Source organism: Meles meles, chromosome 18 (genome assembly GCF_922984935.1).
Source record: "Meles meles chromosome 18, mMelMel3.1 paternal haplotype, whole genome shotgun sequence".
Lineage (NCBI taxonomy): Eukaryota > Metazoa > Chordata > Mammalia > Carnivora > Mustelidae > Meles > Meles meles.
The window spans coordinates 15,811,610-15,839,555 of record NC_060083.1 but is presented as its reverse complement, the minus strand read 5'-3'; the positions used below and the strand labels follow the sequence as shown (position 1 = coordinate 15,839,555).

General features: G+C 43.4%; 1 pseudogene; it reads right to left on the bottom strand.

Moving 5' to 3' along the window:
* Positions 1 to 321: 321 nt before the first annotated feature.
* The window catches only part of LOC123930005, a 29,900-nt pseudogene continuing 2,275 nt past the window's right edge, over positions 322 to 27,946 (bottom strand).

Here is a 27,946-nt window from a genome sequence, read left to right as displayed (position 1 = left end):
ACTGAACCAGTCGGGTGTCCTGAAAATTCTGCTTTGAAATGTAACCTGGGCAATTATCAATTTATTTATTTTATTAGTAGTTTTATTATGAAGATGATTATTAATTTTTAATATTTTATTTGTAAATTACTTTTTTATTTTATTAATTTTATTTTTAAATTTATTTTATCATTTATTTTTATTTATTTATTTAAGATTTTTGCAATTTATTTGACACAGAGAGAGAGAGGTCACAAGTAGGCAAAGAGGCAGGCAGAGAGCAATGGCAGAGGATTAACCCCCTGAGCCACCCAGGAGCCCTGGATTCATTAACAAGTTACCTTATAATAAAAGGTCACCTTTTAGAGTACAGTCTGGAGGACAGTTTGATTTTTCGGTGGGGGAGCTGTTGGGGTCTTGGAAAATGACAGTGTCCTTAAGGAGCTCAGTCTGAAGTTGCTGTACCAGTTAACAATGGACAGGGTCCGATCGTAGAACTTAATGTTACCTCTATTATCACCTGTGACAATATAGCTGAAATGGAGAAAAACGGTTTGGGAACTAACTGTAGTAAGTACCATCTCCTGAACAGCTCATTTTGGGTCCAGCTCTGGACTCCAGGTGTTGTACAAATTTCACTTTAATACCGTCCTACGAGGCTGATTTTACATTTGTTCCACTTTACATCTGGGAAACTAAGGCTCAGAGAAGTTGAGAAATTTGACAAAGCCTGGGGTTGCCAGATTTAGCAAATAAAAAATGCAGGATGCCCAATGAAATTTGAATTTCAGTGAAACAAGCAGTAATCTTTCAGTAGAAGTATGTCCCAAATACCGCTGGGGACCGACTTACACACGGCAGCTCCATCAGGCCCGGTGGCTAGACTGTGCAGGGACCCAGGAGTACCTAATGCAAAGCACACGCTCTGTCTCGCTCTCCTCTCCCCGGCCTCTCCCATTAGCCACGTGCAGTGACGGTGGGCATTGATTGACACTCTCTGCCACGAGACCACAGAGGACACAAGAGTCTGTCCACCAGCCCTCTGAAATCACACTTGGCAAAACCACACAATCCACTGCCCTCAGAGCCATATAAAACCTTGTTTAATGGTCACAGCCAAAGGCAGTGTCCTGTGACAAAATGGCTTTTATTTCCAGTTCTCAGATCCATCCCAAATGTTTTTTTTTTTTTTTTTATAAGCTTCTGGCATAAGTCTAATCACGGGGGGGGGGGCAGAATGGGGGATGAATTTCCTCTTATAGATGCAAAGTGATTAAATGCAGTTTCTGATTGATCAGCAAGGCAGGTGGGCAGAGTAATTGATGAGAACATCTTTCACTGCCCTCTGCTGGAAATAAATGGGAAAACAGGCCAAGTGTTTTCAAGATCCTTGGTGGGCTCCCTGGTCCTGGCTGGGTTTTATTTACCATGGAGAGTGGGGAGCACAGGACTGGTCTTTACTGGGCCCTAGCCCCCAACTAATTAAAGGCTGATTCACCATCAGTTGCAATTCTTCTACTGTATTTTCCACACCCCTGAGTGAGGACAATTTGCATTTCTCTTTATAAAGACATGCCAGGACCTCACCGCTCTCTGTATTAAAAGAAATGAAAAAAAAAAAAAAAAAAAAGCAGGGCTTTTGGAAAGCAGTTGGCACAGGGACTCCAAACACATGTGCATGGTCCCTGTCATGAGGCAGAGTCCTCCGTCCCTTTCGGGAACTTCTCAAGCATACAGATAACAACAATTTCGTCTAGAGCTCCCCTGTGCCAGACAAGGTGCTAGAGTTTTACGTGGCTTGTCTCACAAAAATTCTCATAAAATCACTCTGAGGGAGAGTGTCGTCATGCCCATTTTGCACGTGGAAAAATGGAGGCTCAGCCAAGTTATGTCCCTTGCCCTGAGTCCTTCAGCAAGGAAGGGATATGTCTGGAATGTGAACCCCTTTCTGTCGGAGACTAAAGCCTTTAATGACACTGTATGAGCCCCCACAGCCTCTTCAGTCAGCAAACTTTATAAAGTTCTGTTGTATTTCATCTTTTCATACTGGGTAAGTGTTGTTTTGTAATCAGAAGAAACAATATAGTTATTTATGCCATTTCCTTAAAATTAAAGTACATACTATTTAGGGTGAAAATGACTCTAATTAGTGTGGAAGGAAAAAACCAAGTTTTTGTTTCACCAACACAAAGGGGTTCTTTAAAAGTAATACATGGCCATGATTTAAAAGAAAAAAAAAAAAAAAAGGCAAACCAGGGAGGAGTCAGGATGGCGGAGAAAAGTAGCCCACTGAGACAACATCAGATAGTAGGAGATCAGCAAGATAGCTTATCAAACCATCCCGAACACCTACAAGTCCAACAGGAGACTGAATAGAAGAAGAGCAACAATTCTAGAAACAGAAAATCAACCACTTTCTGAAAGGTAGGACCAGCGGAGAAGTGAAATCAAAGTGATGGGAAGATAGACCATGGCGGGGGCGGGGGGGGGGCGCTCCCAGCAAGAAGCAGGGCAATGGAGCACAAAATCAGAACTTTTAAAAGTCTGCTCCACTGAGGGACATCCCTCCAGAGGCTAAACCGGGATGAAGCCCATGCGAGGAGAGCGTGGCCTCAGGTCGCTCAGGCTCACAGAAGGATCGGGGCTGTCTGAGTGTTGCAGAGCTCATAGGTATTAGAGTGGGGAAGCCAGCTACAGAGACGGAGTCGGGGAGCGAGCTCTCAACTTGGGATTACCTTATCGTGATCCGTGGCACAGGCCATTTCTCTGTGAGCAGGGACCCCATAAGATCCGGGGAGACCCCCCTGGAAGAACTCAGGGATCGGAGGGGTTCAGAGACTCCAGGCAGGGTTGTGTGCCAGAGACAGAGAAGCTTGGTCACAGTTTGGAGGCCAGGGAGATGGGAGTGACTGAGCGCTTTTCTCCGAGGGCGCACAGAGGAGTGGGGCCCCAAGCACTCTGTTCCTCTGGGCCAGAGATTGGGAGGCCGCCATTTTCATTCCTGAGCTCTGGAACTCTACAGAAAGCATTCAGGGATAGTGAACCCCAGCGGATTACGTAGCCTGGCCCCTGGTAAGGGCGATGCATTTCCGCCTTGGGCAAAGACACTTGAGAATCACTATAATATGCCCCTCCCCCAGAAGGTCAATAAGAAATCCAGCCAAGACCAAGTTCACGTACCAAGAGAACAGCGGAATTCAGAGGAGGAGAAAGCAAAGCATGGAATTCATGGCTTTCTCCCCATGATTCTTTAGTCTTGCACAGTTAATAAATTTGTTAAATTTTATTTTTTTTCCGCTAAATTTTTTTTAATTTTACCCTTTCCTCTTTTAACATTTTTAACTAGTTTCTCTTAACAATACCTTTCGTAAAAAAAAAACAAAAAACAAAAAACAAAAAACAAAAAACATTTTTTTGGAGGCTTCATTATTAAAGTCATATTTTATCCTTCATTGCATCTAACTTAATTTTTTGTTTACACATAGGGTTTTTTCTTCTAAATAAAATTTTGGGTTACAACTTCTTCTAATAGATCAAAATACACCCTATAACTAGCACAGGGCTTTGTTATAATCTCCAGCTTCAGCAAATTGTCTCCAATTTCTTATTCTTTATTCTCCCAACCAATTTATCCTTATCAATTCCTTTTATAGAAATTAAAAAATTTTCATCTTTATAATCATATTCCATCACTTCATTGTGTTTACCATTATATATTTTTTTCATTCTTTAAAATTTTGGGAGATACTTTCTTTAGTTTCTTCTAAGAGACCAAAATACTCCCAAAATTAAGTGGGAGACCCTATTCTATTCAACAGTCTAATATATATATATATATTTTTTCTTTGTTTACTTAAAAAATTTTTTTCTGAACTTCTTTTTACCCACTTTCTTCCCCCCATGATTTGGAGTCCCTTCTGATTTGGTTAAAGCACATTTTCCTGGGGTCTTGGCCACCCTTTGAGTATTTTATTCACTCCTTCATATATTCTTATCTGGATACAATGACAAGGCAGAAAAACTCACCACAAAAAAAAAAGAACAAGAGGCAGTACCGAAGTCTAGGGACCTAATCAATACGGACATTGGTAATATGTCAGATCTAGAGTTCAGAATGATGATTCTCAAGGTGCTAGCCAGGCTTGAAAAAGGCATGGAAGATATTAGAGAAGCCCGGTCTGGAGAAATAAAAGCCCTTTCTGGAGAAATAAAAAAGAACTAAAATCTAACCAAGTTGAAATTTTAAAAAGCTGTTAATGACGTACGATAAAAAAATGGAGGCTCTCACTGTTAGGATAAATGAGGCCGAAGAGAGAATGAGTGATATAGAAGACCAAATGACAGAGAAGCTGAGCAAAAGAGAGAGAAACAACTACTGGACCACAAGGGGAGAAACTGAGAGATAAGAGATACCATAAGATGAAACAACGTCAGAATAATTGGGATTCCAGAAGAAGAAAGAGAGAGGGGAGCAGAAGGTATATTGCAGAGAATTATTGCAGAGAATTTCCCTAATATGGCAAAGGGAAAAAGCATCAAAATCCAGGAGGTGCAGAGAACCCCCTCAAAATCAGTAAGAATAGGTCCACACCCTGTCATCTAATAGTAAAATTTACAAGTCTTAGCAACAAAGAGAAAATCCTTAAAGCATCACAGGACACGAAGTCTGTAACATACAATGGTAAAAATATTAGATTGGCAGCATACTTATCCACAAAGACGTGGCAGGCCAGAAAGAGCTGGCATGATATATTCAGAGTACTAAACGACAAAAACATGCAGCCAAGAATCCTATATCCAGCTAGGCTATCATTGAAAATAAAAGGAGAGATAAAAACTTTCCAGGACAAACAAAGAATTTGTAAACACCAAACCAGCTCTACAGAAAATATTGAAAGGGGTCCTCTAAGCAACGAGAGAGCCTAAAAATAGTAGACCAGAAAGGAACAGAGACAATATATAGTAATATTCACTGCAGAGGCAATACAATGGCACTAAATTCATATCTCTCAATAGTTACCCGGAATATAATGGGCTAAATGCCCAATCAAAAGACACAGGGCAGGGTATCAGAATGGATTAAAAAAAAACACCAAAACCATCAATAGGTTGTCTATGAGAACATCATTTTAGACCCAAAGTCACCTCCAGATTGAAAGTGAGGGGTGGAAAACAATTTACCATGCTAATGTTCAAAAAAGAAAGCTGGGGTGGCAATCCTTATATCATATCAATTAGATTTTAAGCCAAAGACTATAGTAAGAGATGAGGAAGGAGATTATATCATCCTCAAAGTGTCTGTCCAGGAAGGAGATCTAACAATTTCAAATATCTATGCCCCTATCATGGGAGCAGCCAACTATATAAACCAATTAAGAACAAAATCAAAGAAACACATCGACAATAATACAATAATAGTAGGGGACTTTAACACTCCATCATTGAAATGGGCAGATGATCCAAGAAAAAGATCAACAAGGAAATAAAGGCCTTAATGACACACTGGACCAGATAGACATCACAGATATCCTTAGAACATTCCATCCCAAAGCAACAGAATACACATTCTTCTCTAGTGCACATGGAACATTCTCCAGAATAGATCACATACTGGGTCATAAATCAGGTCTCAACTGGCATCAAAAGATTGGGATCACTCCCTGCATATTTTCAGACCACAATCCTCTGATGCTAGAACTCATTCATAAGAGGAAATTTGGGAAGAACCCGAATACATGGAGACTAAAGAGCATCCTTCTAAAGAATGACTGAGTCAACCAGGAAATTAAAAAAGAATTGAAAAAAATTATGGAAACAAATGATAATGAAAACACAATGATTCAAAATCTGTGGGACACAGCAAAGGCAGTCCTGAGAGGAAAATATATAGCAATACAAGCCCTTCTCAAGAAACAAGAAAGATCTCCAATGAACAACCTAACCCTACACCTTAAGGAGCTGGAGAAAGAACAGCAAAGGAAGCCTAAACCCATCCGGAGAAGAAAAATCACAAAGACAGAGCAGAAATCAATGAAATAGAAACCAGAAAAACAATGGAACAAGTCAAAGAAACTAGGAGCTGGTTCTTTGAAAGAATAATAAGATTGATAAAACCCTGGCCAGACTTATGAAAAAGAAAAGAGAAAGGACCCAAATTAAGTGAAATCATGAATGAAAGAGGAGAGATCACAACTAACACCATAGATATACAAAAAATAATAAGAACGTATTATGAGCAACTCTAAGCCAGCAGATTTGACAATCTGGAAGAAATGGATGCATTCCTAGAGACATATAAACTACCACAACTGAACCAGGAAGAAGTAATAAACTTGAACAAACCCATAACCAGTAAGGAGATTGAAACAGTCAAAAAAATCTCCAAAGAAACAAGAGGCCAGGGCCAGACACCTTCCCAGGGGAATTCTACCAAACATTTAAAGAAGAATTAATTCCTATTCTCCTGAAACTCTTCCAATAATAATAATAATAATAATAATAATAAAGGAAGGAAAACTTCCAAACTCAGTTTAGGAGGCCAGCATCACCTTGATCCCAAAACCAGACAAGGATTCCATCAAAAAAGAGAGTTACAGACCAATATCCTTGATAAACACAGATGCAAAAATTCTCACCAAAATACTAGCCAATAGGATCCAACAGTACATTAAAAGAATTGTTCACCACGGCCAGGTGGGATTTATTCTGGGGCTGCAAGGTCGGTTCAACATCTGCAAATCAACCAATGTGATACAATACATTAATAAAAGAAAGAACAAGAACCACATGATACTCTCCATAGATGCTGAAAAAGCATTTGACAAAGTACAGCATCCCTTCCTGATCAAAACTTTTCAACGTGTAGGGATAGAGGGCACATACCTCAATATCATCAAAGCCATCTATGAAAAACCCACTGCCAATATCATTCTCAATGGAGAAAAACTGAAAGCTTTTCCTCTAAGGTCAGGACAACAGCAAGGATGTCTATTATCACCACTGCTATTCAACATAGTACTAGAAGACCTAGCCTCAGCCATCAGACAACAAAAAGAAATTAAAGGAATTCAAATGAGCAAAGAAGAAGTCAAACTATCACTCTTTGTAGATGATATGATACGATATGTGGAAAACCCAAAAGACTCCACTCCAAATCTGCTAGAACTTATACAGGAATTCAGTAAAGTGTCAGGATATAAAATCAATGCACAGAAATTAGGTACATTTCTGTACACCAACAAGAAGACAGAAGAAAGAGAAATTAAGGAGTCAATCCCATTTACAATTGCACCCAAAACCATAGGATACCTAGGAATAAATCGGACCAAAGAGGCAAGAATCTATACTAAGAAAACTATAAAGAACTCTGGAAAGAAATTGAGGAAGACACAAGGAGATGGAAAAATGTTCCATGCTCATGGATTGGAGGAACAAATATTGCGAAAATGTCTATGCTACCTAAAGCAATCTACACATTTAATGCAATCCCTATAAAAATCCCATTCTTTTTTTTTTCAAAGAAATGGAACAAATAATCCTCAAATTTATATGGAACCAGAAAAGACCTCAAATAGCCTGAGGAATATTGAAAGAGAAAGCCAACGTTGGGGGCATCACAATTCCAGACTTCAAGCTCTGTTACAAACTGTCATCATCAAGACAGTATGGTACTGGCACAGAAACAGACACATAGATTAATGGAACAGAATAGAGAGCCCGGAAATAGATCCTCAACTCTATGGTCAACTAATCTTTGACAAAGCAGGAAAGAATGTCCAATGGAAGAAAGATATCCTCTTCAATAAATTGTGCTGGAAAAATTGGACAGCCACGTGCAGAAAAATGAAACTGGACCATTTCCTTACACCACACATGAAAATAGATGAAAAATGAATGAAGGACCTCAATGTGAGAAAGGGATCCATCAAAATCCTTGAGGAGAACACAGGCAGCAACCTCTCCGACCTCAGCTGCAGCAACTTCTTCCTAGGAACATTGCCAAAGGCAAGGGAAGCAAGGGCAAAAATGAACTATTGGGATTTCATCAAGATCAAAAGTTTTTCCACAGCAAAGGAAACAGTTAACAAAACCAAAAGACAACTGACAGAATGGGAGAAGATATTTGCAAGCGACATATCAGATAAAGGGCTAGTCTCCAAAATCTATAAAGAGCTTAGCAAACTCAACACCCAAAGAACAAATAATCCAATCAAGAAATGGGCAGAGGACATGAACAGACATTTTCGCAAAGAAGACATCCAGGTGGCCAACAGACACATGAAAAAAGTGCTCCACATCATTCGGCATCAGGGAAATGCAAATCAAAACCACAATGAGATGGTACCTCACACCAGTCAGGATGGCTAAAATTAACAAGTCAGGAAATGACAGATGCTGGCGAGGATGCGGAGAAAGGGGAACCCTCCTCCACTGTTGGTGGGAATGCATGCTGGTGCAACCACTCTGGAAAACAGCATGGAGTTCCTCAAAAAGTTGAAAATAGAGCTACCCCATGATCCAGCAATTGCACTACTGGGTATTTACCCTAAAGATAGATATGTAGTGATCTGGAGGGGCACGTGCACCCAAATGTTTATAGCGACAATGTCCACAATAGCCAAACTATGGAAAGAACCTAGATGTCCATCAACAGCTGAATGGATAAAGAAGAGGTGGTATATATATATACAATGGGATACTATGCAGCCATCAAAAGAAATGAATTCTTGCAATTTGCAACGACATGGATGGAACTAGAGGGTATTATGCTTAGCGAAATAAATCCACTGGAGAAAGACAACTCTCATATGATCTCCCTGATATGAGGAAGTGGAGATGCAACGTTGGGGATTTGGGGGGTAGGAAAGGAATAAATGAAACAAGATGGGATCGGGAGGCAGACAAACCATAAGAGACTCTTAATCTCACAAAACAAACTGAGAGTTGCTGGGGGGAGGGGGGTAGGGAGAGGGTGGTGGGGTTTTGGACATTGGGGAGGGGATGTGCTACGGTGAGTCCTGTGAAGTGTGTAAACCTGGCGATTCACAGACCTGTACCCCTGGGGCTAATAATGCATTATATGTTTATAAAAATAAAAATTATTTAAAAAAGCAAACCAATTAGTACAAATGAGATCATAAGAAGAGGTGAAGCCACCCCCACCCTTGATCCCGCTTCTCTGTTCTTTTCCTCAGAGGCACCAAACATTCCCAGTTAATAAGGAATTTCTCCAGAAATATTCACTGCATATACAAAATATGTGTATACATCCAAAAGGGTTGTAATATACTTTGATAATCACTGATAGCTGCCTTTTTATTAAGTTAATTACAGATCAACTGTAATGAACACAGTGATCCGCTCTTTCTGAAAATGAACCAATTTACAAGGTTTGATTTGAGGAAAGCCCACAGAGGCGGAGGTAGGCTATGGTGGGCGGTGGATGTCCCAGACAACCAGCTTCCCTTCCATTGTCGTGGAAAGTATTTGTGTTAAATTCAAATGAAAGACTGACTGGCTAAATTTTCCCACGAGCTTGTTGAAGGTCTGCATTTCAGAAGACAGATTACACATTACGTTGGTGATAAATATAAAACAAGCATTTGTCAGTATGGCATATTTTATAATATTACATTGATTTACAGTAGGAAAAAAGACAAAATCAAAAAACCAATCACTAAGAAATCTCGTCCCCGTGAATTGCCATAGTGCAGGCTGTTCTGAACCTCTGAAGGTTTGCTAGGAGCAAGTGAAGGACTGTGTACGGGGTTCATGAAACTGTTTGCTTTAAGCAAATGAAAAAGTGTTTAACCACTTGTTTATACCTATTCAACTTCTCTTACCGAGGTTTCATAGATTGATAAAAGAAACTAATGTCTGTCTTGTGCAAAAGCATGCTCCAGTTGTAAGATATCACAAAATAATTATCCCAGTCTTATAACTATAAACTTTTCCCATAAACTATTTTCCCATCAGAAGAAATTAAGTACTATACACAGACATGCCCCTGACACCTCATGAAATCTATGCTACATAAAAAAAAGCACGAGAGCCATCTTTTTTTTTCTTTTTTGAATTTTTAAAGATTTTTTTTTATTTATTTATTTGACAGAGAGAGATCCACAAGTAGATAGAGAGGCAGCCAGAGAGAGAGAGAGAGGGAAGCAGGCTCCCTGCTGAGCAGAGAGCCTGATGCGGGACTCAATTCCAGGACCCCAAGATCATGACCTGAGCTGAAGGCAGCGGCTTAACCCACTGAGCCACCCAGGCGCCCGAGAGCCATCTTTCTTAGGCAGTGTCTTGGAGACGAATTGTAGAAAGAACCCAGAGTGGTGAGTGGAGCCCCACGATGAATGTACAGCGAATGAATCAAACAAAGAAATGCCTTCATTTGTCACGTGATACAGCAAGTTTGCTGCCCCCTTCTCTAAAGACACAGAGAAGACCCTAGGCTCACCTCTTCTGCCCTGAGCACAGGAGGGTCAGAAAAACAATAACTGGTCAAAGGAGGGCATCAAGTTCTCCCCAAGAGCTGCTCTACTTCCATACAAGACATTGTCATGGCTTGTGGGTTGTGTATTTGCAAACTCGCCTACTTGCTACAATTTATAACCCCAACATCAACCCTTGTGGCCCTTTCATGATGGTCTGCAGACATGTGCAAATACGGAGTGGCAAAAATCTGATTCTCCCTGTGCACACATTCCTAGCTGAGTCCAGTGAGGACATGCTCTGCCTTCTTATTCCAGCTTTCAAACTGTAAACAAGTGTCTTTCCAGGGTCTGCTTAGTGCCACGTGGGTCACGTTTTTGAGGTGCTTTTGTTGGTGAGGGCAGTATTTAAGCTAATGCAAACATGGTACTGAAAGGCAGTCTAGTGATGTACCTTCCAGAGAATATACCTGAGTTAGATAAATGTCATTCAGGCACGTGTTTCAGAGCTGCTGGCTGTGAGGCAGCGCTGATGCATCAACATTATGTATTAAATGCGATGTCTTCAAAAGAAAACACACAGAAGACAAGGTTATGTATCTATCTGTTGGGGAAACTTATGACCCAAGGCTGGCAGGAACGTAATCCTGTACTTCTCCTAGGAGCAATGATTTTGTACTCGCTGAGGTCTGCAGAGATTTTGTGCAACTTAACTGCCACACATAATGAGAATTGACTTTATTGTTTGATAACTTTGATTTATGAAAAAGAGGTTTGGACAGAATCATCTTTGTATTCATCCATCTCAATTTTTTTTTTTTGCATGTCCTCTTAAAAATAAATTTCTATAAATCCTACCAAGAGTGAAGAAAGGAAGCAGAAGAAACACCATAAGGTGCTCACTGAGGGCAGATTACATGGGTGTCAAATGCAGAAATTGTGGCAGGAGACGAGACCCGAGGTCCACCTCAGATGCGACAATGGCTCCAGGTGAGCAGGCAGGAAAGATAACCTGTTTCCTCCAACACCTGACGCACCACCTTTGTACTGGCTCTGAAACATCTCAATATCTAAGATCATGTTTTATTATTCTGAAAACCGGCTAGCCTAAAAATGAGCCACTCATGTTCAACTCTTTATTATATCACTCCGAAATAACTTTTCACTCCTTGTCGTATGCACACACATATTAGTAAAGCCATCACTTTTGGGGGGGTATTTTCTCAGGGTAGTCAAATTTCTCTTCCATAATATTTTATTTTGAACAATGGTTCCATTACTGTATTGACAATTCAATATAGTAAAGGACCCAAGTAAAAATGTCCAGTGATTTGCCCATGGTGTACTATCAAGACAAACAAAGAGTAGCCCGAAGTGACTAAGCTTACACATATTTACTCTCCACAGCATCTGGCATATAAAAATGCAGGAAGCATACTCACTTTTTCTGTTCAACGTGGGGCACTGTGAGCAAGTATACCTCCCTCTTCATACTGAGGGGTACAGAAAAAATAATCACCACTACAAAAAGACCTGGTTTCTAAAAGAAAGAACTACTATAACCACAAAATCAAAAGGAATGCATCTAAACAGGGGCAGAGCTTTGCAACCTCCTCAGATAAGAGAACCTGCCTCAAGGAACATCTGAAAGCATTCTGAAAGAAAAGCAAATGTGTAAAAAAAAAAAAATGCCACAAATGATTGTGAGTTTAAATGATAGTAAATGAAAATCTGAATGCTACATTTCTAAGGCATTAAAGCTACAACATGTACCAGAAGTAACAACTAGCACTGAAAATTGGTGATTGAATCTTGGGTTTTGTTTTGCATTGAAAATTTCCATTTTCAATTGAGGTAAGGTTCACCTACCATAAAATTAACCATTAATCATTTTATTATTTTTTAAAGATTTTATGCTTAAATATTTTTAAAATTTAAATTCAATTAATGATAACGATTTCATTTTGAGAGGTACCTGGGAAGCTCAGTGGGTTAAGCCTCTGCCTTTGGCTCAGGTATTGATCCCAGTGTCCTGGGTTCGAGCCCCACATCGGGCTCCCTGCTCAGCAAGGAGCCTGCTTCTCCCTCTGCCTCTTGTGATTACTTGTGATCTATGTCAAATAAATAAATAAATAAATAAATAGCGATTTTATTTTGAAGCAATCTCTACCCCAAACAACTCCAAGATCAAGAGCCACGTGCTCCACTGACTGAGCCAGCCAGGCATTCCAACCATTAGTCATTTTAAAGTGTACAATTCGGGGACACTTAGTGCACTAACAATGCTGGGCACCATCCCCTCTGTCTAGTTCAGGACATTTTCATCACCCCAAAAGGAAGACCCCCTCCATTAAGTTATCATACATGCCCTTCCCCAGGCCCAGCAACCACCATTCTGTACTTTGTCTCAATGGGTTCTCCTCTTCCAGACATTTCACATCGATGGACTCATACAGCACATGGTTTGTTGTGTACGGCTTCTTTCCTTTACCATGATGTGTACGAGGTTCATCCATGTCGCAGTGGGCGTCAGTGCCTCGTTCCTCTGTATGGCCGAATCATAGTCCATTGCACGATGGGCCACATTTTGTTTCTGCATTTAGTTGCTGAGGGACATGAGGTTTGCTTCTACCTTTGGTTACTGACGATCATTCTGCTGCTACGAACGTTTGTATGTCTGTGTTTGTCTGAATGTCTGTTTTAAATTTTTAAATTCTTTTGGATTTAGGAATTGCTGAGGCATGTGGTAATTTTATGTTTAAGTTTGATGTTTTTTTAATCTCACAATTCTGCCCTGTGTCAGCACATACATGCTGATCTCTTTTCTATGTCCTTTCTAAAAGGGGGTAAAATCCAAGGTCTTGAAAAACCCTGTATTTTTTAAACATGTTAAATACATTCAAATAAATATTTGCCTTGTTACTTTAAAAAAATTAAATGAAATTTAAATTTCTGCCTCTGATTTAATACACTAGTTTCCAATGAGATTAAAGTAAATGCTATAATTAAATTGAAATATTTTAATACATATTTATTGCTTCCTAAGTAGATACTGTACTGTTACATTACCAAAACATCTCTACTCGGGGAATGAACATCTACTTGTCCCTACATTTAAGACAAATCAAAATATTTCTGGATTAAAAGTAAGATAGTTCTGATATATAAAGTATGGAAATATATTACATTATGACAAATTTTCTGTTTCTCCCTGGCTAAGCTAAGCATTAAAAATAAATAATATTTATATTATATTAAATAGCTGAGTAGGAATAAAAAACAGAAAAGACAACAGCATTTTGTAAGCAATAGGAATAGAATTGAAACCCTGAGTGTTAAAATTAATGGTCTCAAATGTGTCCCCATTTTTAGTCTTATTTATTATAATTCATCATCTGTAAATTGGAACAAGCAAAAGTAGCACAATATTCACTAATAACCTTTACCCTGTGTCCTTTTGGACAAAAACTGCTGCATACACATATCTAAATTTGACAAGGCCAAAAGGTAACTTGGAGTGAATGCCAGATACTGGAAAGAGTTTCTGATTCCTGCCAACATGGTGAATAGCCTGGACTGCCTGGCTCCCTTCCCATAAATCAACCCTGTGGTAACTACGCAAGTGAGGAAACCACAAAGTGCAGAAGCTGAACAACAGCCACACCACCATGGAGCTCCCTGGGGAGACTGAGGCACGTGTCCTGTGGGGGTATGTGTGTGGGAGGGGGTGGCTGTGGCCTGAGGTGAAGGGATGGAGGGAGCAGCCCTGGGAGACAGTTTCTAGAAACATGACTTAAGTTCCCTTCCTGCCACCTCCACACCATCACCTACTCCTTGCCTGCTCCAGGAAAGTGAAGGACCAGTGCCAATGTTTGAGAAGTAATTTCAGGACAACTCAACGGCCTCAGCAGGGGTAGGGGATGGGGTGGTGGGGGGAAGGGGTGGGCAGAACTGTTGGAAGCAAATGCATGGACAAGTCCTCACAAAGGCTGGAAATCAGCGACAAATCACTGTGATTTGTGATGCGATTAATCAGTTAATCTCGTTAACTCTGCCAGATGCCAGCAAGAAGCAAAAATGAGTTTTCCTTGGAGGAAGGTATCATCCTGAGACTCAAATTATTCCTAAACTTCTTAAAGCATGACACTGGGCACCCGATGAAACACAACCAGGCATAAGAAGGAGACATTTCCAAACGACTGACAACCAAGAGGGAAGCAATCATCAGCAAGGACCCCAGGAGACGCAGGCATAACATCGACACACGCAGACTTGACAAGAACTGTGGTCACGAGGTGCCAGAGAGTAGAGGGCCACATGGGCAATCTCCACAGTAACTCTATTTTTAAAAAGAATCAAACAGAAAATCTAGATCTGAAAAAAAAAAAAAACCTGATTTAAAAAACTTCAAAAGAGGATTAAACAGAAAATAAAATATAGCCAAAGAAATAATCAGTCAGTACAATGGGAAGATAAATTATAGGAGAAAATGTCCAGACTGAAGGACAAAGACACAAAACAACAGACAATATAGACAATAAGACACATATAGCACAGGACGGGTCTAATGTCTGTATAATTGGAATACCAAAAGGAGAGGAAAGAAAAAAAGGTGGTAAAAGTGATTTTAAAAGAAGTAGTGGCAGAGAATTTTGCAAAACTGAAGAAAGATATGATGTTGCAATTTCAAAGTACTCCAGAAGATATGTTTTTTTATTTTTGTTTTTTAGATTTTATTTTTTATTTATTTATCCTTTTTTCGGGAGTAATCTCTTTGTCCAACATGGGGCTCGAACTCACAAGCCTAGATCAAGAGTCACATACTCCACTGACTGAGCCAGCCAGGCACCAGTTTTGGATTTTTTAAAAAATCAACAACATATCCATATGCATACAGACACATCCTTAAAAACTGCTAACAATTACCAGAAAACCTTAAAAGCAGCCAGAATGGGGCAGGAGGGGAAAGACATACGTAACTTTCAGAAGAGGGAAAAATAAGATTGATAGTTGACTTCTCAAGGGAAATGGTGTTAAGTCTGAAGACAATAATATCCTCAAAGTATGGAAATAACTACCCCCCTACAGTCCTATAGTTAGGGCAAATAGCCTTCAGAAACAAAGATAATTACCAAGAAAAACGAAAGCATATATCCTACAAAGACTTGTACATGAAAGTTCATGCACCTTTGTTTTCAACAGCCACAAACAGGAAACGGGGCAGATGTCTTTTAACAGGTGAATCAGCAAACTGTGACATATCCATTCGATGACTACTCAGCATTCACATTTTAAAGGACACATAGAGAGGAATAAAGAGGAATAAACCATTTTTGCATACATAGATGAATCTCAAAATTTAAATCAAATAAAAAAATTAAATTGAATAAAAGAAGTCAGCGCACTCCACAAAAAGAGTCCATTTCTGTAAAATTCCAGGGCATACAAAGGAACAGACATTAGTAAACAGGAGGGTAGATGCTGGGAGATGGGTGAAGGGGAAGCTTAGGGTTATCCCCATCACAAAGGGAAGCCACTCAAAGACTTTAAGTAAGAGAGTGGTATGATCTGTCCGGCTCACTTAAGAACTATCACTCTGGCTGCTGCAGGAAGGCGGGAAGGACTGGGACAAGAATGAACACAGCTCAGCCTGAAGGATGTTGTAGTCATGCAGGGAGCTGTGGTGGCAGTGGAAATGGAGAGGGGAGGAAGGATTTTGGGTGCATCTTGGGAGTGCACAGGACTTAAAAGTCATGGGAATGGATGAGGACACCCAGGAAGAAGGTGTCGCCCTAAGAGGAGCTCCCACAACTCAACCCTGAGGACGGCCAGCATTTAGAAGGTGTGCAGTGAAAGGGGACAAGCCCACAGAGGAGCCCAGGGAAGGCTATGAGCCCAGGGAAGGTGTCTTCAGCACCCACTGGGAATGGTGCTCATGCCGATGTAATAGTGCTCGCTTCACTTGGAAATGCCAGTGACTGTGATAAGCATAGATTTGGTAGAGCTGTGGGTAGGTGGAAGACAGATCAGAAGAACCAAATGTTCATTATCAGTAGGATAGATAAATGAGCTACATTATACTCAAGACAAGAAGAGACTAGATAGGCGTGAAAATAGTGAATTATAACTCAGTAATCAAAATGAATGAATCTCAGAAACAAGGCAGACAAAATGAAGCAATTATGATTCCCCATATGCACCAAAAAAACCCAGGTAAAACAAAATAGGATAGTACTGGGGGAGGGGCGCCAGCTGGCTCAGCCAGTAGAGCCCACAGCTCCTGATCTCAGGGTCCTGAGTTCCAGCATGGGAATTTAAAAAAATGTGGTGGTGGGGAGGGGACCCGGGGGTCTCAGTTGGTCAAGCATCCGACTCTTGATTTTGACTCAGGTCAGAAGCTCAGAATCCTGAGTTCAAGCTCCACATCAGGCTCTGCACTAAGCATGGAGTCTGCTTGAGAGTCTCTCCCTCTCCCTCTATGTCTGCCCCTCCCGGCTCACATTCTCTCTCTCTCTCTCTCTCTCTCTCGCTCAGAAAAAAAAAAAAAAGGAAAGTACCAAGAGATACTTGCTAGACAAAAGTATACAGGAAGGCATGGGAATGTGTAACACAAAATCGGGGACACTAGTTAACTAGTTAACCCTAGTTAACTTGGAGATGGGATTGTGGAAGGAGGTCAAAGGGATTTCTAGGGTTTGGGTGGTGTTCTTTCTTGATCAGGCAGTAAACACACCTGTACCTTTTGTTTCATGCCTTAAAATGTACACATTTTGGATGTATGCCTCCTTTAGCAATGAAAATATAAAGAGATCAAATATTTTGTGCACAAAAGAGTAAATGAGATATGATGAAGTCAGAAAGCAGGCACAGACAGCACCTCAGAGACATGTAACTGTGAAGAGGCGCAGAGGGCCAGAGTCGGAAGGAGACGCATCATCAGTGGTGTCCCAGAGACGGGGGAGAGGAACGCATGTGTGTCTGCTCGGGGTATAATCACCCAGCAGAGGGGGTGCGGATCGCTGCAGGAGACGGCCTCGAGCGCCCGAGAGGAGTGGCATCTCAGGCAGTGGCTGCTCTTACACGCAGAAGGGCAGGAGACGGTGGTGAGGATGAAGCAGGTTGTAGGCTGGGAGTGAGAACAGGCCGGGGTTTGTATCCGATGGCCCCCATTCTCTCAATGCAAAATGAGAGAGGTCATCAGCCTAGAGGAAGAGGAAGGGCTGGGAGAGATGAAGAAGAGAAGGTGTGAGACCGTTCGCTCTAGAAATGAAACAGCCAGCCTACTAGAAAGCTGGGCTGTGCTGAGAGCTCGCTCACCCTTTGTGACTCAAGCCCAGATTGAAGGGTTCGGTCCAGCTGGGCAGCAGGAATGCAGAGCAGGAAGAATGCTTCCAGACTTGGGGCCTTGCAGCGCTGCCCACAGCACATTCCTCTGTGACCGAGACATTGGCTCATCTGTTGTCAAACATGGCAGCTACTGGCCACAGGTGGCTGGGGAGTACTTGAAATGTGGTGACCCCAAGGAAATGAATCTGCAGTTTTGTTTGTCTGTTTTGTTTTAAAGATTTTATTTAATTGACAGAGATCACATAGTAGGCAGAGAGGCAGGCAGAGAGAGCGGGGAAGCAGGCTCCCCGCTGAGCAGAGAGCCTGATGTGGGGCCAGATCCCAGGACCCTGTCATCATGACCTGAGCCAAAGGCAGTAGCTTACCCCACAGAGACACCTGAATCTGTAGTTGCATCTCACTCTAATCGACTTAAATCCAAGCAGCCACATGCATTCAGCAAAGTTTCGTGACACAAAATCCTACAAATAGCAGTTGTGTTTCTAAAGACTAGCAATGAAAACCCACGAAGGGGATGAAGAACACCAATCCACTTATGATAGTATAAAAAGACCTAGGAATAAACCTTCGGTGGAGGGTTTGTTTGCTGCAAAGGACACTGCTGAAGGAAACTCAAGAAGATGTAAGAGAATGGAAAGACAGCCTGTGCCCGTGGATTGTTTTGCTTTTTGTTTGTTTGTTTTAAAGATTTTCTTTATTTATTTGACAGAGATCACAAGTAGGCAGAGAGGCAGGCAGAAAGAGGGGGGGAAGCAGGCTCCCCACGGAGCAGAGAGCCCGATGCAGAGCTCGATCCCAGGACCCCGGGATCATGACCTGAGCAGAAGCTCAGAGGCTTTAACCCACTGAGCCACACAGGCGCCGCTGTGCTCATGGATTGTTAAGAGGACAACTGCCCAAAGCAATCCCCAGATTCAATGCAAGCTCTAAAATGTCCCAGAGCGGTTTCTGGCAGCAACAGAAAAACTCGCTATGGCTGGTGGCTACCGTATCAGCTCAGCTTATAAAAGCTGTGAGGAAATTTTTTGCGGAGACCTAGAGGGACGGTGGGGGCCAGAAGGAGAGACACGGACATGAAGCTGCAGCGTGACATGTGCCCGGCTGAGCCCAGTCACCTGGGCCCTCTGACTGGGTTCTGGATCCTGCATCCAGGTGAGCACTTTGCACAGTGTCTGGTGCATCGTAGGGACCGAGCAGCCGTGTGGTGAGCGAAGGGTGCAAGGATGAGTACGACGACACAGAATGGAAGAGTAGACTTGGTGGGTGCCCTTGACACGTCGCTTCAAGCAAACTGAGACTAATAATTTCTGAGTCTCAGGAGCAGTTAAGAGCATGTCTAGAACAGGAAAGGCCGCTGGCCCGTGACTTCAGACAAATTATCTAGTACTTAACAGTAGCAGTCCATTGTATTTCTAAAGAACTCCTTCCCAGCACGTTTGCATGGACTGCGGGAGATACTTGCTGTAACAAACTTAGCAGAACCTGGCACATAATACATGCTCAGAACAATATTACTCACTATCAGGAAGATTAAAGTGAGATCAAGGACACGGCAGTGTTTTTTTACAAGCACTAGTGTACCATAACTGAACGCCAGTAAAACCGAAAGTAGGTTTGGACCTGGACTCGGTGTGACTGTAGACATAGCTTTACACACTCAAACTGAGCTCACCTGAACACCATACTCTTTGAGGAGGTCGAGGGTACATGCTGGGGTTTCCACGGCTGAGGTCCACCTCCAGATGCAAACTTCCTGCGAGTGACAGCAGATGGAGGAGAATGAGAAGGTTCCTGAAGGCTGTTGACAAACGCGACACCTCTCGTGGTAGCCATGTAACTGTGGCTCGGGAACATGGCACCGAGAGCTATACCCCAGGAAGAGAACCCTCAACGGGGGGCCATGGGGTCCGGTCCTTCCCTGAGAGCATCACATCACCACGTGGCCCAAGCCGAGCCAGCCCACTGAGGCCGCCTCCACGTGCCCCATACCTGGATTTCAGCATCGGAGATGGTTGCCAGATATTTGGAATCCCGGGTGATGGCTGTGGCCCCGATGCCATTGCCTTCTGGGCAGCTGTCAAATATTGTGTGCACAGGAATGCTGCAAAACAGGACCAGGGAACCCGATTTGAGGTCTGCCTTGCTCCCCGGAGGGACTCGTTTCAAAAGCTATGGAGGAAACAAATGTGCTCCATCCATACAACAGACTGCAATGCAGCCATACAGAGGAAGGAAGCACGGACCCCTGCTGTATCAGGGGTGGACCCTCATACATCACGTGAAGTAGAGAAGCCTGACACAAAGACCACACGTTGTTCGAGCTCATTGCTATGAAGCGTCCAGAATTAGAAAATCCACAGGGACGGACCGGCATGTCAGTGGGGTCAGAGGGAATGGTAGGGATGACTGATGGCTTTGGGGTTTTCTTTTGGGGTTTTGGAACTAGGGGCATCCAGCAGGCTCAGCTGGTGGACCATGTGACTCCTGACCTCGGGTTTGTAGGTTCCAGCCCCACGTTGGGCAGAGAGATGACTTTAAAACAGCAGTTGGAACTAGAATCAAGCCGCGATGGCACAGCATTGTAAACACACTCAATGCCACTGACTCGCAGACTTCACAGTGGCGAATTTTACCTTATGTGAATTTTATCTCATTTTAATAAATAATAGAACTAACTCAGCATTATGCAAGCATGCTGTTCATTCTCTTCATGAAGTCGACTGTCACCCACTATTGAGCGCTGATTCCGTGTCAGGCACGAAGGACAGGAAAAAAAAAAAAAGATGCCTAGGACAATACCCCAGCTCTCAGGAAAACGAGCGCCCTCCCACCTAAGCTGGATCCCAAGACTCTGAGGTCATGACCTGAGCTGAAGGCAGAGGCTTAACCTGCTCAGTCACTCAGGCGCCCCAGCATATGGTAATTTCTTAGAGCAGCCCAAGGAAACTAAAACAGTGGGTATGATCAGCCTCTTTTTTTGTAGATGGGGAAAATCACTTCACTTCCTTGGGCCTCCAAGCTGCGTTAGTGTTAACCTCCCTCATCTACTCTGGGACATCGCCAAACCAAGTTTCTCAGCCTGAAGAGCCAAGAATTGTAAATGGGGAAATTCACGAAGGTAATATCACTCGACCGGGCCTCAAGGCAACAGGACGACCAGCCTCCCCAGGCCGCTTCACCCTCTCCCGGCATCCCACCGCTGGCTTCTGCATGCCCAGACCGGTATTTCTCATTTGTTGCGGATATGCTACACTGAGTAGGGAAAAGGGAGCTTGCGCCACGCCTACCCTTGAAGGAGTCCCATATGATTATCAGGCACTAGGGCCCTTTGTCGGCCGCGGCAATCCACCGCCTGTCTTCACTGATGCAGAGGCAGGAGATCGCGTTAGTGTGGCCCTGCAGAAATGCAGAGAAAGTGCTCTGAAAGATTCAGGATGGCCAGAGAGGCTGGAGCCCCACAGAGAAAACTAAGCTCCTCTTCCAGGTTCATCGGGCTGAAAGTTCCACTCCGATGGCCTTCCCCTGGCATTTCTTCATAGCCAGTGGTTTTCTGATTTTCTCTCCCTCAAACCCCTAAAGTGTAAGCCACACTCCCCACAAGGACAGTGCTCCCTACAGATGTAGGCATGTGCCCAACTCTGAACCCAGGTGGGGAATAAATGTTGGGGTTCTGCCCCACCTCCAGCCCCCTTGAAGCCCTGCTGGCCTCATCTCCCTTAAACAGTGTCCACTCAGGCCACTGAGCAGATCTGGAGCAAAAGCCTCTTCGCTGGTCTCCCTGCTTTCATTCCCATCCCCCCACAATCCTTTCTCAGTAACTCAGGAACCTTCTGGAAACAAATAAGATGCTAGTGCTCCCTGCCAGGAAATAGTTCATTTCTTCCCTCCTTCCTCTCCCCTTGCTCACTCCATGTCAGTCATACCAGCCTTCTTTCTCGGCCCCATGGGCAGGCCTGCAAACCTGGAGCTCCCTGGGTCTGGACTGCTTCTCCCCAAACTGCCCCTGGTTCATCCTCCTCAGTGAGTCAGATCTCGGCACAAAGGGCATGTTTGCCAGCGCAACCCACTGAAGGGCCATCTCTCACTCCTGATCTCTCTCCTGCAGCAGCCCACATTTCCTTTGGAGTGCTTGTTGTAATTCATAATTGTGTATTTATGAGAGTATAAGCTCCATGGGGGGCGGCGGGGGGGGAGCTAGATCTGTTTTGTTCATGACTACATGCCCAGAATCTGAAACAAAGACTTTCTGGTAAATACCTATGGAATAAATGAATGGAGGAACGAATGGGTGGATGGATGGATCGTCAAAGCCACTCCCAGCCACCTGACTCTGCAGGAGGCTGGACAGCTGCCTGGCATGGTCCTTATTTCTCAGCCTGTCTGCCTGCTGCTCCTTCCTCACTCTGCAGATACAAACTACCCCCTCTCCCTCCCATCAGCACTGTGCTCAGTGCTGCACATTCAACTAAGCTCCAAGAAGGGCTGCTTGCTGGGCCTGTGTGTGTTTCTGGACATCTAGAGAGCAAATTCTGCACCTACGTGGCATGGATCCCTGAATATGACTAGGCTTTTGGGAAACCCTCTGTGATGTTTTTGACCTACGCATTGACTTAAGGAAGGTCCTTATTAAAATATATGTCAAATGCCCAAATAAATGCCCATATATTGGGCAGCTCAGTCGGTTAAGCGTCGGCCTTCAGCTAAGGCTTTGATCTCAGGGTCCTGGGATCCAGACCCACGTCAGGCTCCCCGCTGAGCAGGGGAGTCTGCTTCTCCCTACTGCTCTCTCTTGCTTGCTCTCTCCAAATAAATAAATAAATAAAATCTTAAAAAGCAACAACGAGAACTTGCATACCTGAAGGTGCTGCTGAGTATTCTTGAAGACATCGTCGATGACCACAGTGTGAGCACAGACGTACAGAAGGACTCGCTAGTGTTCACCTCGAATGTAGTAAACGGTAAGAGAACTGGTCCATCTGAAAGACCAAGTCATGGTCTGGAAGACAAAGGCAAGACCAGCAAGACACTGAGTGTGCCGAACCCAGAACTGTGAAGCCACGCACCCCTGGTGCAGTCTCTGGAGGGGAAGGATTTCACATCATCAGTCCAAAGTGAGGGAAATCACTTCAAGAACATCCTCAAGCACATGCTAGGGCCTGGAGGGCTCTCGAATCCATGATGCTGAGTGAAAGGGGCCACACACAGTGCAGGGTCAGTCCAATCCATAGAGATGGAAAGGAGCCCAGTGGCTGCTGGGGGCCTGGGGAAGGTGGTCGGGGAGTGACGGCGAGAGGATATGGATTTCTTCTGTGGGGGATGAAAATGTTCTGGAATCAGACAGTGGTGACAGCCGCACAACCTTGTGAACATGCTAAAAAGCAATGGATGGTGCGCTTTAAAGGGGTCACTTTTATGAGGATGTGGAGAAATTGGAACCACTGGCACTCTTGGTGGGAATGTGAAATCGTGCAGCTGCTGTGGAAAACCCCAGGGAGAGCTCTCCAAACACTGAAAGCAGAATTAGCGTATCATGCAGCAATGACACTTCTGGGTACCTAGCTCAAAGAACTGGAAGCAGGGTCTCAAAGAGACAGTCACACGCCCATGTTTAGAGCAGCATACTTCACAGAAACCAGAAGGTAAAAGGACGCCAAGTGTCCCATGACGGATGAAGGGATGAACAACATGTGAGTGCTGTTCAGGCTTCCACAGGAAGGCAACCAACGCTCTACAACGTGGATGGACCTTGGGGACATCATGTAAGCGAAATCCACCAGTCACAAAATGACAAATACGGTAGGATTCCACGGACATGGTCCCAAGAGGAGTCAGATCCATAGAGACAGAAAGTGGAATGGTGGTTGCCAGGGGCAGGGCTGGGGAACGGGGAGTTGTTCAATGGGTAGGGAGTTTCCATCTCACGAGATGAGTTCCAGGTGTTGGTTGCACCACAGTGTGACTGTACCTACTACGACGCTGTACACTTCAAAATGGTGAAGACGGTAAATTTTAGGGATGCCTGGTGGCACAGTTGGATCAGCAACTGACTCTTGGCTTTGGCTCAGGTCGTGATCTCAGGGTTGTGGCATCCAGCCCGACATTGGCCTCCAGGAATAATCTGCTTAAGACTCTCCTCTGCCCTTCCCTACCCTCCCTTTCAAATAAATAAATAAAGATTTAAAAGAAATATGAGGGGCACCTGGGTGGCTCAGTCATTGAGTGTCTGCCTTCAGCTCAGGTCATGATCCCAGGATCCTGGGATCGAGCCCCTGCCAGGCTCCCTGCTCCTCAGGAAGCCTGCTTCTCCCTCTCCTACTCCCCTTGCTTGTGTTCCTTCTCTCGCTGAGTCTTTCTCTGTCAAATAAATAAATAAAGTCTTTTTTTTTTTTAAAGATGGTAAATTTTACTTTATGTGTATTTTACCACAATTTTAAATTTTAAGAAGGTAAATTTAATGGTATGTGAATTATACCTTGCTTAAAAAAGAAAAGAAAGTCAACAGTAAACAGAAAGAACGTCCTATCCTCCTAATCCCCAGAACCTAGACTGCTCAGTACCTGACACACAGTGAGCACTTAATATTGTGAAATTCAATTTACTTTATGAAAATATATGGAAGGGGGAAATTACAGTATAGTTACTAAGGAACTTCATAAGAAAGATAATTATTCAGCTGGGAATATTTGTATTTGTTCTTCATATACCAATTCCTCTGGAAGAATGAAGCACAAAGGGACAAAATTACCTAAGCATGATTAAAAATTCCATATTCAGGGGCACCTGGGTGGCTCAGTGGGTTAAAGCCTCTGCCTTTCGCTCGGGTCATGATGCCAGGATTCTGGGATCGAGCCCCGCATCGTGCTCTCTGCTTGGCAGGGAGCCTGCTTCCTCCTCTCTCTCTCTCTGCCTGCCTCTCTCCCTACTTGAGATCTCTATCTGTCAAATAAATAAATAAAATCTTTGAAAAAAAAATTCCATATTCAGGGTGCATGGGTGGCTCAGTGGGTTAAAGCCTCTGCCTTGGTTCAAGCCATGATCTCAGGGTCCTGGGATCGAGCCCCACATCGGGATCTCTGCTCAGCCTGCTTCCCTTCCTCTCTGCCTGCCTCTCTGCCTATTGGTGATCTCCATCTGTCAAATAAATAAATAAAATCTTTTTAAAAATCCATATTCCCAGGAATAAATCCAAGATAAAAATTTTCTGAAATGAAAAATTAGAGGTATTATAAATCTATTACTTTTAATTCAATAGTAGCTTACTTCTGCATATTTTTTGTGTGCAAAGTCTTTTATAAAAAATCATGGATGTGATGAAAACACTTTATAAAAACTGTGGATACATACAAAAAGAGTGCTACTCAGAAATAGAAAGTAATGAACTAGCAAGCCAGGAAGAGACATGGAGAAATCTTAAATGCATTTTGCTAAGTGAAAGGAGCCAACCTAAGGAGACTTCACAGTGGGGACACCTGTGTGGCTCAGTTGGTTAAGTGTCTCCCTTTGGCTCAGGTCATGATCCCAGAGTCCTAGGATTGAGCCTTGCATTGGGCCCCCTGCTCAGCCAGGAGTCTGCTTCTCTTTCCCTCTCTCTCTCTACCCCTCCCCCAACAGGTGTTTTTTTTTTTTCTCTCTCTCTCTCTCTGACAAATAAATAAATAAATCTTAAAAAAAAAAAAAGGACTTCACATTGTATGATTCCAACTACATGATATTCTGGAAAAGCAAAACTATGAAGACAGGGGGGAAAAGTGGTGGCCGGGGAGCGAGGGGGTGAAGGCAGGGATGGAGAGTGGGGCACGAGGGATTTGAAGGCAGTGACACAAGTCTGTAGGACACTGCAATGGTGGATATACCTCATCATACCTTAGTCAAAGCCCAGAGAATGTCACACCACCAGGCGTGAACCCTCAAGTAAAATATGGATGTTAGTTAATAACAGTCAACATGGGCTCATCACCTCTAACAAATGTCCCCCACTAATGAAGATGTTAACAAAAGGGGAACCTGGTGGGGCGCACAAGGGAGTATATGGGAACTCTGTACTTTTCATTTCGTTTGCTATCAATCTAAACTGCTCCAATAAATAGTCCTTAGGGGCGTGTGGCTGGCTCAGTCAGTAAAGCCTATGCCTCTTGATCTGGGAGTGTTCCAGCCCCATGTTGGGTGTAGAGATTACTTAAAATAAAAACATTCCATTTAAAAAATTAACCGAGGGGGCGCCTGGGTGGCTCAGCGGGTTAAAGCCTCTGCCTTCAGCTCAGGTCATGATCCCAGGGTCCTGGGATCGAGCCCCGCATCAGGCTCTCTGCTTAGCGCAGAACCTGCTTCCTCCTCTCTCTCTCTCTGCCTGCCTCTCTGCCTACTTGTAATCTCTATCTGTCAAATCAATAAAAAAATCTTAAAAAAAAAATTAACCGAGGCCAATTAATCGAATGTGGTAGCATCTAAAGTGATGGCTAAGTGATCAGAGACTTTTAGCAACTGACTCACTCAGGATTGACAGGACCTCCTTGCTCCAGCAGCGCTCACACTCATTGAAAGCACACGGTATCCGCTGACGCTGGGCCCTAGTGTTACCGTTCGTGGTGAACGGTCATGGAGCTAGCCGGCTCTTACAGCAACCTTCCAAACGCGAACACAAAACGCTATGTTCCAAAGCAGATTTCACTGCGTTCGACAATCATCAAAGATTCCTTCTCATAAATGCATGACACCTTGTTTTCTTGGTGGAAGTCGGTATCCAGGGTCATGCCTACTTACCAGGAGCACTCTGAATTATTCCAGGACTCTGGGGTAAGGCAGGGACCCCAAAGGAAAAGGAGGAGGCTGCAGGCAGAGAGAGAGGCAGGAACACACTTGTTGAAGCCCCTTTGGTGAGAACAAATCAGAAGTAACAAAAAGCGCCATCCATAACAGGGCACCGGTTGAATTTAAAATGAGGAAGTGGTTCTACACGCCCTGATACAGAAAACCCTCTGAGACATACTAAGTGGTCATGCAGAAGATCTGACCGGTAAAGAAAACAAAACCTAGCATGTGTGGTGTGTGGGTGCACACACACAGACGTGTCCACAGATGCCCAGGAAAAGGTCTGGAAAGATATACAGTTATACCAAAATGAAACGGTAGTCACTTCCAGGAAATGGATTTGGCATGGTCTGTGCGAGAAGAGGAATCTGCCTGAAAGTTTTTTTTTTTTTGTTTTAACTTATTTATAGAGGGGGGAGGGCCCAAAGGAGAGAGGCAGAGAGAATCCCAAGAAGGCTTCATGCCCAGGCTTGAGCCCATGAGGGGCTCAAGCTCACAGCCCTGAGATCACAATCACAACCCCAGCTGAAATCAAGACTCAGACACTTAACCCACTGAGCCACCCAGGTGCCGCTGCTTTCTTTTTTTTTAAAGAGCACCTATTATTTTTTTTTTTCCATTTTATTTTTTCAGCGTAACAGTATTCATTCTTTTTGCACAACACCCAGCGCTCCATGCAAAACGTGCCCTCCCCATTACCCACCACCTGTTCCCCCAACCTCCCACCCCTGACCCTTCAAAACCCTCAGGTTGCTTTTCAGAGTCCATAGTCTCTTATGGTTTGCCTACCCTTCCAAATTTTTTTTTTAATAAACATATAATGTATTTTTATCCCCAGGGGTACAGGTCTGTGAATCGCCAGGTTTACACACTTCACAGCACTCACCATAGCACATACCCTCCCCAATGTCCATAGCCCCCTCCCCCTCTCCCAATCCCACCTCCCCCCAGCAACCCCCAGTTTGTTTTGTGAGATTAAGAGTCATTTATGGTTTGTCTCCCTCCCAATCCCATCTTGTTTCATTTATTCTTCTCCTATCCCCCTACCCCCCCATGTTGCTTCTCCATGTCCTCATATCAGGGAGATCATATGATAGTTGTCTTTCTCCGATTGACTTATTTCACTAAGCATGATACGCTCTAGTTCCATCCACGTGGTCGCAAATGGCAAGATTTCATTTCTTTTGATGGCTGCATAGTATTCCATTGTGTATATATACCACATCTTCTTGATCCATTCATCTGTTGATGGACATCTAGGTTCTTTACATAGTTTGGCTATTGTAGACATTGCTGCTATAAACATTCGGGTACACGTGCCCCTTCGGATCACTATGTTTGTATCTTTAGGGTAAATACCCAGTAGTGCAATTGCTGGGTCA